The 13,640-nt window shown below is 37.3% G+C and overlaps 1 pseudogene; it reads left to right on the forward strand.

Moving 5' to 3' along the window:
- Positions 1–3,425: 3,425 nt before the first annotated feature.
- The window catches only part of LOC106488321 (potassium voltage-gated channel subfamily KQT member 1-like), a 542,964-nt pseudogene continuing 532,749 nt past the window's right edge, over positions 3,426–13,640 (forward strand).

A 13,640-nucleotide genomic window follows, 5' to 3' on the forward strand; every position in this document is an offset into this window, starting at 1 on the left:
CAGAATAAGCAAAAGAAGGAATGTCATATAGTTGGTTTCAGATTGGGATTGTTATATGTTTGTTGCTGGTATTTTTAGTTTTAAAGAGTTATTTATTTTTCCCTAGTTTTATGGTCAGAGATGGCTGAACAGTTTCTTTAAGCAACCAGTTAAAAACAGAATCAGCCAGAAACTTCTTCCAAAGGAAAATTTCAGTCCATATGCTTGTGAGCTTGGTGAAATTGCAAAAAATAAAAAGGAGGAAAGTGGTGGGAACAGATAGACAAACTGCAAGTTGCTACAAGTTCCCACTATAATGATCATGTGAATTAATTAATTCATTAATTTTATTTCCACCAAATGTGTTCTGGAATATAAGTCGTAACATAGCTTATAGGACACTGATTTTCCCTTCACATCTCAGCTGTTACTAATTTCAGGCTTTTTTTGAAGAACTCTCATCTTCTGTTTTGTTTTTCTAGTGAAGCAATTTTTTACTTTCAGTTTCAATACAGAAAAATCTTCATAGCTTCCATAACTGAAGGGACCAGTCTTCATTTCTTACAGCAGCTCCATCATGGAAATAGGGAGATTTACAGAGCTGTTAGATACTGCCCTGGGTCAGGCAGTCAGCCTTGTAGATTGTCTGTATTAATACTCAAATAATGTAGCAGTGCCTACATGCATGAAAGGCATTTTAGGCAAAGTTTAGCATTTCATCTCCTCTCCCATGTGATAAAATGCTACAATTCATTTTATTAGCCAAGCTTTTGGGAGTGAATGGAAGCCCAGTGTCACAATTTGCTATTTTTTTTACATGTGATCCTTTCAATATCATAGCACGCAAGTCCTGATAATCTTGATGTCTTCTTTGAAGAAGAATGGCATTCATGGTGCACATTACTTGGGTTGCAAAATGCTCTACAGACAACTAAACTAAATAATGTATTTGCAAAAAGGATATTACCCCATCTTCAATCTCCAGTTCAAAAATGAAAAGTGCAGAGAGTACTGTCATGCGAGCTTGGGGCTCAAGCCTATACCCATGCCCAAGATCCCTGATTACCCACAGCAAGCTTTGGTTTACAGTCTAGTGTAAGACAATTGGCTCACCCGTCTGGAAAGCTCAAGCAGAAAGCAAGGACTATCTCTTTGCCTCTTCCAGGCAGCCTGGGCACAACCAATTCAAGCCACACAACGTGGTGAACTTGTTCCCACACGTGATCATGGCTAAGAAAAGATGCTATAGCTAGAGCAGAAAAATACATGGTACTCAGCAATGTCTAGCTTTTAGGAACCCAGCTCTGGAACTGGAATTCACAAACCCGAAGTAGATGTTTATGAGCCCAGGCACTGCATACAGAAAATGTAGGTCATCAGAATGGAATCTACAGTGAACAGAAGAATGCAGGAATGTTTTTTCAAGCCTTATCTTTTATGTACGGTCCCAAATCTTTTCTAGCCTTTGGGTTTCATATTATTCCTTTATGTTTTTGGCATGACTGGTTGACTCTTTTCTTCTGAAATATAGCCCCTAGAGGAAACAGTGATGATATCAGTGGCAGACCAGTCTGATCTTGTGTTTAGGGTAGTTTCCTGAGAAGTGTCTCCTTGTTAGCCAGAAAGGGTTCAGATCTGTAGCTCAGAACTGGGCATTAGCCTGTGTCTCCCCACACTAGCCTTTTGATTATATGTTATATGTTTGCTGTGCATCTTGCCAAATATAGGTCTGTCACGGTGGGGAAGATATGCTCTGAGTATGTGGGCTGCATCAGGCTTGACCCAAAATTGTGATATACTGCATTTGTGGGGATGAAGGAATGAGTCCATGCCTTCCACAGTCCAGTCTAATAATCTAAGCACTAAATCATTATCTCTTCCGTGGTCAAGAAAGAGGAGTCAGATGCTGTGTGTTCTATTTTTGCAGTGGTTTCAGATCTGCCACTACTATGTTGAATTTCCACATTTACAATAAAGATGGGTACTACTTGTCCTTCAAAGTAAAACAACTTTAAACCCTAAGATATCCAAGATAATTATTGCCAAAGGTCTTGGAGGTACTTTTTTTTTTCCTACATGCTTTCACTAGTTATTTAGAGCTTGAACAATTAATTTCAGGAGAGGTCAGAGGTGAGAACAGACAATAATTTTGTGTTTAGGAAATTACTATCTGGAAAAGTTAATACAGCAGAGAAGGCATTAATTGATGAAGAAGGCATTTCAGGGAAGAAGCATGAGCAAAAACTGGAGAAGGATTTCTGTGACTACAGACAGTTAATAGTCCTTTGCTATGGCTCCCCTACAGTACTGTCTGGAATACTGTATTCAATTCTGGTGCACCATAAACAGAGGGTCATGAAGCAGCCAAGGACAATGTTCTGGAGGGGCTGATTTTTAGAGAAGTAAGAACTGATAAAACTGAGCAGACTACAGATATCAGAAAAGAATAAATACCAAGAACATTTTTTTGCAGTGGCATGGAAATGTAACTGGGAAATTAAGAAAGTAAGAACTTTCTGGGCTAGTCACTCTAAGGAATGAGAGACACTTCAACCGCATGAACAATTATGATAAAAGTTGAAGACCACATAAAATAGTAACGTTCCTCCACCGCCAAAAGAAAAGTTGTAATAATTAGCTTGCTTTCACTGTCAGCTGTGTGACTGTAGAAAAGTGGGAAACAACTCATATTCAGAATGCTGGCATTTTGGACAGCAGTCTATTTTCTGTTACAAAAGGAAAAAGAAGAGGAAAAAAGAGAGAAAAAAATAGTACTTGCCTGCTTTTAGCATGGTTAGGATGTTTAACAATAAAATTAGGAATTTGATGCCAGAATGGTTATGCTTGGGATTCCCTTCCTTCCAAATTAATTTAAAAACAAAACAACAAAAAAACACCAGTGGTTCAGAAAAGGCAACAGCAATAGAAAACTCTGCTTTTCCATGAGTTAATGTAACATGTAATGCAGTGCTGCTTTTGGTTTTGCCCAAAATTAGAGGCAAAAACCAAACAGCTGAAGCAGCCTGTTTAGACTACTCGATATGAAAGGATGCTGCAAAGCCTTCCGCTTTAGCCAACAATTCAAAAAAAATTTTTTTTAAGTGTGACGTAAGGAAATGACATTATTAACCTGTTGCAATTAGCTGTATGCTGGTAGGAAAAGGGCAAGGAAGGAGAGGAAGATGATCCTAAGCAAAAGTACACTGTCCCTCATGCCTGATGGTTTTGACAACAGGAAGAAGCACAACTAAGTCCTGTCTTAGCACAAGTAAGCCCCGTTTTTTCTCTGCCTTTTCCAGGGGAAACCATATAAGGCAGATAACAGGGAGGGACGCTGTGCTAGCAAGGGTGGGACTTGATAAGACAGGGGGCAGAGTCAGGCAGCCGGACTCCCTGCACCTATACAGAGACTCTGCCATGTGGAGCTGAGGGAGCAACAAAGAAGAGGAATAGAGGGACACATGACAAGAGAGAGGAGGTACTGTTTGCCAGATGGTTTCATGTTTTTCTGTTCTTTATTTCTGACTGTGAGGAATTCCACATTTTGATTAAGCAGGCTAGCGAATGTGTTTCAAGTACCCTTGTTTGCAGCTGCTGGATAGCCAGCCTTTGCTACTATCACTTGTCTAGGTAGCTTCAGCACCCACAGAGGGAATGTACTTCTCATATGTGTTTCACTCACATTCTTGTTGTAGACTGGTTCAGCTGAAAGGCTTCATGTTTTAAGTTTACTGTTTGGTCCCTAAAGCTTTTCAGTGTTAAGAGAAAGAGTGATAAGGGAAAAGAAGCAGTTCTCTGTCTGCTGTGGGATTAATGTAGAAATACATCGGTCCATTTTACCAGTACCACTGGTAAGAAATGAGCTCTTCTGTAACTAGTCCACTACTCCATGTAAATATTTTGAGGAATAACTTGGATTTTTTGGAGTAACTTGGAGGGCTTTATTTGGGTGTAGTAAAGTGGCAGTTTATCCACTCACACACAGGGATCTTTGAGCTACGATGAAAAGTAAGCTTCATTGAAAAGAGGGGTTGAAGCCCAAAATTCTCTCTTTCTAAGTGATCCTGTTCTGTGGAGGCTATAGTGACTCAACATGTGGGTGTGAGTCTCCTCTGACAGAGGCTCAATCAGCTGCAACCCCTAAGCATGCTGGCTTTTCATTGCAGATATCACAGTACTTTACGATATGACATTATAGCCATAATTTTGACATTAATGTCAGCAGTGCCTTGTGCTTTGAAGTTAAACAAAACCTTTCGCGATACCTTTCATATTTTCATATGCATAGCAGTATCATTTTAGCTAAAAGCTTTAAATAAGGAAGCTTTTCATGGTAGTAAGAAATGAGTCAGTACAAAAATTGACACTTCCAAAAACAGGCAGCTGCTCTCAGTCTGACAAAATGCTTAATACTGTTATTAATATTTGTATATTAGCAGCAATTTAGGTCTGTCCTATGAAATATATACTGAGCTATAAGAGCCTTATTTACTGTTCTGTTTTCCCCTGGTACTTCCTTTAGACTAGCAAAGTTAGCAGCAAATATTAAACTACTTGAAGAAAACCAAGTATCAGGCCAGAAGTCTTTGATCTCTTCCCTTGTAAAAATATTAATCTCCCAGTGACACTTAGTATTAACGAGATCCTACTTTTTACAACTCAGAAAAATTCTTCCTGACCATGATGGACTGCAAGATTAGATCCCATGAGGTGACAGGAATAATTCATTCTGAAGATAAAATCTTACTGTAGCATTGACATTCTAGACAAGATCTCTTGAGATGTAGGTGTTGAGTTCCCTATTCACAACATCCATCTAGCGTGCTTCAGGCAACAGCAAGTTTATAAATTCCAGGAAATTCTTGCAATTCTACCTCTAATCAGGACAGTTCAGGAATTGTTCAACTTAATATCATAGGATCGGCTCTCAGAATAGAACTCTGTACTAGTGTTGCAGTATTTTAATAGTTTTAAGCTTCCTTCTTAACAAATGTAACTTTGAATCTTAATTTTGTCTCTTTCTCCAGAAGACTTAACCTCTTTCTTGTTCCAGTATTCAGTTTACTCTGAATCTAGCATGTGTCAGTTGTCTAATATGTTCTTCTGATTTAATTTCAGAGTCTCTGAGTGACAGCAGGTGACAGGCTGACAGCTCACACTCTTGCGTCACGGGGAAGTTCCATGATAACAGCAGAAAGTCATTTTATCAGCTACTGGAGAACACCCTGGGCTGGGAGGACATACAATACCCTCTTTTATGATTTTAAATATTGATCAGGGTTCATAATACCTGTACATTGTTACAGAATGTCCTATGACAATGGAGAAACTGTTGGGTACCCAATGTATAACCTCTGTGGACAGGCTCAAAGCTCCAGTTCCCAGCTAAGCAGTCTGGATGGAAATAGGAAGTCTGCAACCTTGCTGGAAGTAAGAAGGAACTTAAACAATATGCAGTACTCTTCAGTGGCCCTGGATCCAGACACCACAGTGACTAACGTATCCGGAATTCCCTGTAACCCCAAGGAAGGCACAAAGAGAAGGCACTTTAGCAGGAAGTGAAATCCACAGGGCCTGCACAACAAAAAGTTTCTGTGGCCGTTATTTAGCTAAAACTAGTATGCAGGGAGATGTCTACAACTTCCTGGAAAGGCCTAGTGAATGGAAGTGTTTTATCTATCATTTTACTGTGTAAGTACCCATATTTTCACATAATTTTTGTGTAAGAAATATTTGAAACTGTGCATGTGATCAACGAGAAATCACAGTACTTTAGCTCCAAGGCTGAAAACCATTGTCGCATAAGTAATCTAATTTAAAGCAATGGGAAAGCCAGTTTCACAAGGAATCAGCTGCTATATCTATTAACATATCCAGTGGAGCACTTTTTATTCTTTACTTGATGTTTGTCTTCCAAAATACATGTGGTATTTGATATTTCTGAGGTGGGGTCCTGTTTGATCATGACAGTTTTTAACGCTGCCTTAGCTGCTTGACATTGCTCTGGCTTCAGACACTGCAGTTTTTGGCAGGGGGTATGGAAGGTTTAGTTGTGATCAGATGTATCACATTTTTATAAGTGTATTTTGCTCATGCTGAAGCACCAAAACAAGTAATTTGTTGACAAACATTTAATCATAACACTATTAATTTGAATTAATTTACAGGAGTGGATACTCAATGAGTCCATATTTAGCAAGAAGTCATTCATTATACCATGTATTAGTACATGTATGGAGGACATTAAGGCTTCCATTTACCCTTGTAAAACAATGGTTAAGAAATTAATACAGCTGCTACTGTTTTCTTTAAGCTGCTTATGGCATCTGTCAGGTATAGCAGGTATTCTGAATGGTGCTGAAAAGTAATGATAATTTATCATATTAGCTGTAGAAGAGGTCTGAATGTGCTCTCATTGAAGCAAGCAGAAGCTTCCCTGGCTACAGTGAATGAGAAATGAACCAAAAGTCCTTGGTTTTATTATAAAACTAATATATGTCCTCAAGAAAGGCAGAATGTTGAGATTATTCTATTTATCTCAGGTACACTTTGCTATGGCCTGGCAGCATTTTGCGAAAACCACTATCAAAAAAACTGCAATCAAGAATTGTCCAGAGAAAGATATAGTAATTATTTAAACTGAGAGTGAATAATAATGCTTCTTTTTGGCATAAGGTATTTGTCTCATTAATATTTGTTTCCTTTCCCCCTCAAAATTGTCTTTGGCTGTTGTAAAAGGATGTTTTGACTTGTGAAATTTTGCCAAGCAAAAGGATAGGACCTCTTTCATGGACTGTGCTTATAGTATATCATCATGCCTAAGTCATAACAGATGTAATTTGTGTAGATTTAAATATAGGAATGGTCATGAGTTAAGCCTATTTGAGGTTAGGACTTATTAATCTTTCTAAAATACATTTGTTATCATCATCTGTGTTATTTTTATCTCGAACTAATGTTGACCTTTAATATGTACTTATATTCTGAAATTGACTTTTAAGTGAAAAAAATATATATATACCATACTGGAAAGCTAGAGAAAATATTGGTATTATTAACAGCAAAATATTCATTTTGCTTAACAGTATAAGAATTTCTAACTAAAATGAAATAATATGTACATTGACATCTGTTTTAAAAGTTTTTCCTTTAGGAGTGCTTGAAAAGAAACTTTTTAAACATAATTTTTGGCCAATATAAGTTATGGTTTTGCCTTAATTATATTTGTCCTAATAATTGTCCTAATAACTCCCTGGTATGCTCATTTATATAACCCTTTTTTTTGAAAAAACATATTATACAACATTAAATGTTATTAAAGAATGTAAACATTTTTAAGGCAATAAAGTGTTAATCCTAAATATAATTAATCTTATAGTAAGAACAAGATGTAATATATTTTAAAAAATGTTTTCCATGTTATATCTGTATTTTGGGGGTAACATGTAGATATGATCTGATGATGATGATTATTTTTGTAACAAATACAATCTTCTGTGTATGTAGCTGAAATTTTAAAAAGCTGTCTGTGTAGCCTGAGGGAGCTGGATTTGCAGCTTCCCTTCATGGTCTTTTTGTCCTACATATGCTACAAAGACCACATAACTCATTTACAAACATGCGGGAAGTTTCTATCCAAATGGGACTGGACTCTGCTACAAAGAACCTAACTCTTCTGAAAAAAGGGCAAATTGGGTGAACAGCAAGTGCTCTAGGATGTAACATTTCTTTCACATTCTGAAATTACCAAGATAAACTCTTGTCTCATGTAATATTTATAGTGTCCCTGATACCTCAAGTTTCTTTTAAGGGAGTAAACACATGCTTCTTAGGCAACTCTATCATGTATATTAGAAAAGGGAATTATTTTTGCCTAATTAAATTTGGAATTTGTATTATTTTAATGGAGCTATTCCAGGCTAAATTTATGACCTTTCCTAAAACAAGTTTCAAGGGGTGAAACGGGTTTGTTTGAGAATTCACCCTCCCAATCCTGAAAATCTTATCATTTAGGTAATTTTCAGCTACACTGGAAAAACTGTGAAATACTTCCTTCTGAAAACCTCAGGAACAGGGCAGAGAATTGCACTGACAGTTAGAAAGAGGTAAGGGCTTCAGAAACATCTGTGATGTGCAATAGCAGTACATTGATGCTAACCAACCAGTTCCTGCTGTTCTTTAAGAACTTTAATGTATTGGATATCAATATTTGTTAGAGTCCAGCTGCTGGCCATATGGTACTCAGTCCTGAAAAACAAGTGTGTGCCAGGCTTGAATTTGATTTCCAAGCTCAACTATGCACTTGATTAAATCCCATCCACATGTCAAGATGCCATGGTATAACCCTCAGATTTTCTCTCATGAATGAGAAGTATGATATGCTAGTTTCTTGCTCTTATGAATTGGTGATGAGTTATGTATGGTAATGAAGTTACCTGGCAAATCCACATAGTTAAATCATTAAATTGTAAGTGGAGTCTTGTTCATGTGATGAGTTTACATTTCTCTACATATACATATATATATGTATATATATTTAATTGCAAACAATGGCAAATGGCTCATTATAATCTAATGTATTGTGCTCATTTGGCTAAAATATTGTGTGGAAAAGGATGAGGGCAAACAGTTCTCCTGATGCTAAAATGATTGACCTCAATTTAGATATCAGTTAGCGAAGATGATAAACCAGAAGCAGAATCCAATGTATGTGAATAAAGTGCTAGAATGTAATAGTGACCAGGAATGTTACACTTCCAAGTCTTTGGAGGCCACTTGTATATTTGGCCATAGACAAAAGATGGAGATAGACCAGCTTTTCTGCCACAGTTTTGGAGTCAAAGAACAAGAAGGATAATAATGCCTGTGGGGATAATAATGCCTGTGGGGAGATACCAAAGGAGCTGTTGGTCTCGATCCAGTTCTTAGTGAAGGGATGTCAGCATCACTGCTGGACTTAGCACAGCTGGAAGGCTTCCTGGCAGTCAGTAGAGAAACCACAGGCTGGTTGAGAAGGCAGGCAAGTCCACAACAAGAGGGAGGCCCATGAGAGGGACTCTTGGATTGTATTCTCAGGCCTGCCACTTTCTTATTGTGTGACGCTGCGAAAGTTTAAGTGAGAGCTTGCAGCTGTTTGAGGTTACTTTGTGCTGGTTTGACCACTTGTTTAATGAGTGTTAGACCTTGTTCTCATTTAAAAGTTAGACCAATCTTTATATCTCATAACCTCCCATGAGATGGGGTGAGGTGATCTGACAGCCCATTGCTAAAAATCTGCCTCCAGTTCTCCTGCCCTTACCCACCTTAGCCATTCAGTTTGCTCTTGCCAGCTGTAGTTGTCCTTGGATATCCTTGGATCACAGAGCCAGTTCAACTTATTACTCCAGCAGAAAGGTAGCCCAGCAACAGAAAGTGGTAGGTCTTCTGCTGGGTTAGTAAGCTTTTGGATACACATACTGCAGCTTGAAGTACTGTCCATTATTGTTTTCTTAGTGCTCCTAGTGGATCATAATCACCTGTTAACATTTCATATAACATGGTACAAAATAATTGCAAAGTAATGCTGCAAGTCAGTTGGCAAGTACTGCAGACCACCTGGTTTGACTGCAAAGCATTTCACAAATGCAAACTTTGCCTAGCAACAAAGCCTGCTTTCCAGGCTCCCTTTTATTTATGGAGAAACAACTCCTCCAAACGATGACTCAGGGAGAATAGTGGCAATTGCTCTGAATCATGCCTAGGGGTTGCTATCTCTCTTTCTGTTGACTGCATGGCCTCCCTCGGGTATGTTTTCACAAGAGCTTACCACTGCCGGAAGAGGGAAATTCCATCTCTCACCTTCCCTTTTCCTTCCCAGCTACATGCTTCTGCTTAATGTGTGCTGCTTCCAGCACCCATTGTAGCCTTCATAAACTAAGTCAACAAGAAAGCAAGACCAACAGAGAGTGGGTAGTTTTCGCTGTCTTACAGAGTTACATTGTCTCAGCGAATGGGCTGACAATGCCAGCCAATCCTGAGCCAAGACTGGAATGGGATGAATGAGATCTCCCTGTTTTGACCCCCGAGAGCTGTGGTGTTGGCTCAGGTGCATATGAAACCACGCCCTAAGTTTGCTTTATCCCTCTCCTCCTTCATAGTAACTCCCCCAGTTCCTTCACACACAGACACACATGCACGCACATAAACACATTATCTGCTGTTTGTTGAAAAGAACTCCCCTGAAGAATAAATGTTGAGGCCTTTAAAAATTAAAAATACATTCTGCCTAGAAAAATATGAAAAAAAATCAATAATGCTGCTTAATTATAACTTTGGGAGGTGAGTAGAGAAGAACAAGAACATGTTTGAAAAAAGGTGGTTGGCCAGCTAAGTTTTTTTTCCTGTAGAAAAGATTCTATGTACTGAAGTCTGTGTCACCATGTATAATACAAAAGGAAGAGAGTTCAGATTATTGAACTCTTGTCTCCAGTGCACTTGCCTGCATGTTTTTTGGTTCTTCTGGTATAACAGCTCTCAGATAATGAAACTAAATATATTTAGTGAGTAAGCTAGCATAGTGTTCTCCTGCTTCTGTCTTTATCAGTAAATGGAACCTATAGCCCATTATTTATAACTGTTTATCTCAAAGGGACTGTCAAATTGCCATCTCTGTCCTTCCCACAATTATCTCTAGAATACAAGCAGATATTTTCTTTTTCCCAATGATGTGATTGTAATATGACCAACGCTAGCAACAACTGAAGTTCAAAGTAATTATAAACATATGACAGCTTCTGAGATTCTGGTTTTGACCTTGATGTCAAAGCATAGCTCTGGACATGATATACTTTGGATAGGGTAATTTAGGGCCTTTTTTATTATCATTATTGGATTCAGAGTGTTTCTGGACAGTATAACAGTAAATTATTTGGTCATTTTATATGGAAATTGAACTGACAAGTGTTCTAATTTAGAACTATAATATCTGCTTTTCACATATATCCTCCCTGCAGGATGGTGCTATGCTGATATCTTGACTATGATGACAGACTTCCAGTACTAGAGGTTGAGGAGAATTAAAGGGAAGAAACTTAAGAACTATTAATTTTATTAAAGTGGGATGTTTCTTTAACTGCCTTGGATTGCATTATTAACTGGATGGAGGAGATGTTGGAGGAGATTAAGTTGCTAATGGAGGCACACTAATATTAAACAGAGCTATCTTCAGGATTCCATAAAGTTCCAGTATGGGCTGTGCTAAAAATACATGGGGACAGTCATTAATTTTTAGCTTATTTTCCTAAGGAAATGAGGTTTATGCAACCGCACTGTCTGAGTGCGTCTGTCTGAAAGTGGCTTCCCAAAGACTTTTGAGCCAATTGGCAAGTTTCAGTGAATATTGAAAGAGGATGAGACACCTCAGAGATATTAAGTTTCTTCAAGTTTTTTCCAAATAAGCAGTTGGATAGAATAAAGATAAATTAATACCCTCAGAGATGAAAACACTTCACTGTGAACTCAATTATATTGTTTAATAAGAGAGAGTCTTTACAGGAGAGAGATGTTACAGAAGTTCTTAAGGGAAAACTTTGATCAGAACTTACTTCTTATTACGCACAGAATAACATAACCACAGGGCATAAAACCACAGGCTACGTAAGTTTTATTTTCATTTGTTGTAATTATTGATGATTTTTTTCCATCATTTATGTAAGAAATTCAATCCATCCTATTCTAGAAGCTCAAATTTTTAACAGACTGTGCAGTGAATATCATTAACATCCCCACAGGCTTATGTTGTTTCTATAGTGAAACCATTTGTTTCTATAATGAAAACAAATACTGTAGTGTGGCGTTGATATGGTGCTATTGATGGAATTTTGATGTACTTTTTTGGAAATACCCTTCGTTCTTACAGAAACCAGTAAAATAAAAAGCAGTGCCTTGATGTTAATGTTACAATTGCTCATTAACATGTGGTATCAAGTTCAAGAGGAAGAGTGTTTCAGATGCCTTTATGATCAACAAGCTGATATTAACTGAATACTAGATGTATTTGTACAGTGTCATTGTATGAATTTACTCTTCCAGTCTTTTTGATACAGAAGCTAAGGAACATTAATTAGAGTGCTATGAAGAGGCTGATCTCCTCTGTAAACGGTGGTTGTAATTTCCCATCTCCATGAAGATACATCACAGATTGCATGCCGAAACCTGCTGATTTTTCTGTCTCACAGCCAAGGCCAATGATAAACATATCAGAATCCTGAAAACTGACCATGAAGTCATGTTGTCATACAGTGAAAAGTTTCTGTGAATGTTTAAAGAAATGATTAGATCTCTTTCAGGAAGGCTTAGTGCGCCAGGCCTGATACAGAATCAGAAGGAATGCTTGATTCCTGCATACAGAGAAGGAAAGGACATCCAAACATACTGGCTAAGAAGACAAATGGAGATAAAAGCAATAAAGATGAGCACAGCAGCACAGACATTAGTAGAAGAAAGAAGCAACTCATCAGAATTGAATTAGGGAGCTTAAACCCTAGGAATGGTAGGGCACAGAAGAAAGGATTTCTCTAAGGTCAGTGCTTCTGACACTTGTGATGGACACATGAAATGATCAGTTCTGGACTAGGGTAAGCTAAACTCAGAGAAAAGGCAAAATTGAAATCTTTTTGTATTTTAAAGAACAGCAAATATGTCAGGCTGTTAAATACTTTGAAAACATGAAGTGCTCATTACTAGTAAGAAGTGTAGATGTTTTAAAAGTTGAATGTCTTCGGACAGTTGATTCAGAAAGGTCATTTGATGGGGAAGGTCTTTATGAATGATGTGTGGCTCACAGCTGTGATTTGAACAGCATTGGTAATAGCTATTGATTCAAACTAGTCCGTGATAATTCAGACATGTACGGTGCAAAGGTGCCAAGAAAGATATGGAATAGTTGCGTGTATTTGTAAAATACTTTTTAAACATTCTAGGTGTTTTAGAGATATTAGCTAGTTACTTCTAAAACATACAAGAAATAATTATCCCCATCTGAAAGACAGTGAAATACTGGCAGTAATTAACTGAAGTGACCAAAAGCAAATAGTTTGGACAACTTAGTTTCTGAATAGTACTCCTGAGTAGAACTTGATAAATAATGGATTTTTTGATTTAGTTCTTTTATTGAAGATAATCAAATTGTTATTGTGTCACTTGTGTGTGTTTTTAAAATAAAAAAAGCTGGACGATTCCATTTTGATTTAACTCAAAACAAGTGTTCTGGTTTTGTTTTCTGTTTCAGCACCTTATTATAATAAGTCAAATTTTACATAATAATTGCAATAATTCCAGTAATTTGGGAAAAAATAAAAGTAACATTTAGAATGCATCACTGTTTCTACAAATTGTAAAAACAATATAGAAAAAAACACCAATGTTTTTACAAATTGGAAAGACAATATTTTGTTTTGAAAACATTGAAATGAAATGTTTTGACATTTTCAGAATCTTCTTTCTCTCTTTTCTTTCCCTAGCCAAAACTATTCAGTGGAGGTGAGGTGAACGAGCAAATAATATTTTCCTAAGAGCTCTGTTTTTTGGGCTTATTTTTTTTAATAAATAGTAAAATAGTCAAATGTACTGCTGACCCTGTCTGGCGCAACATGAAGCACTTTAAAACTCCAGCAAAACCTTGA

The sequence above is a fragment of the Apteryx mantelli genome, chromosome 1 (assembly GCF_036417845.1).
Source record: "Apteryx mantelli isolate bAptMan1 chromosome 1, bAptMan1.hap1, whole genome shotgun sequence".
Taxonomy (NCBI): domain Eukaryota; kingdom Metazoa; phylum Chordata; class Aves; order Apterygiformes; family Apterygidae; genus Apteryx; species Apteryx mantelli.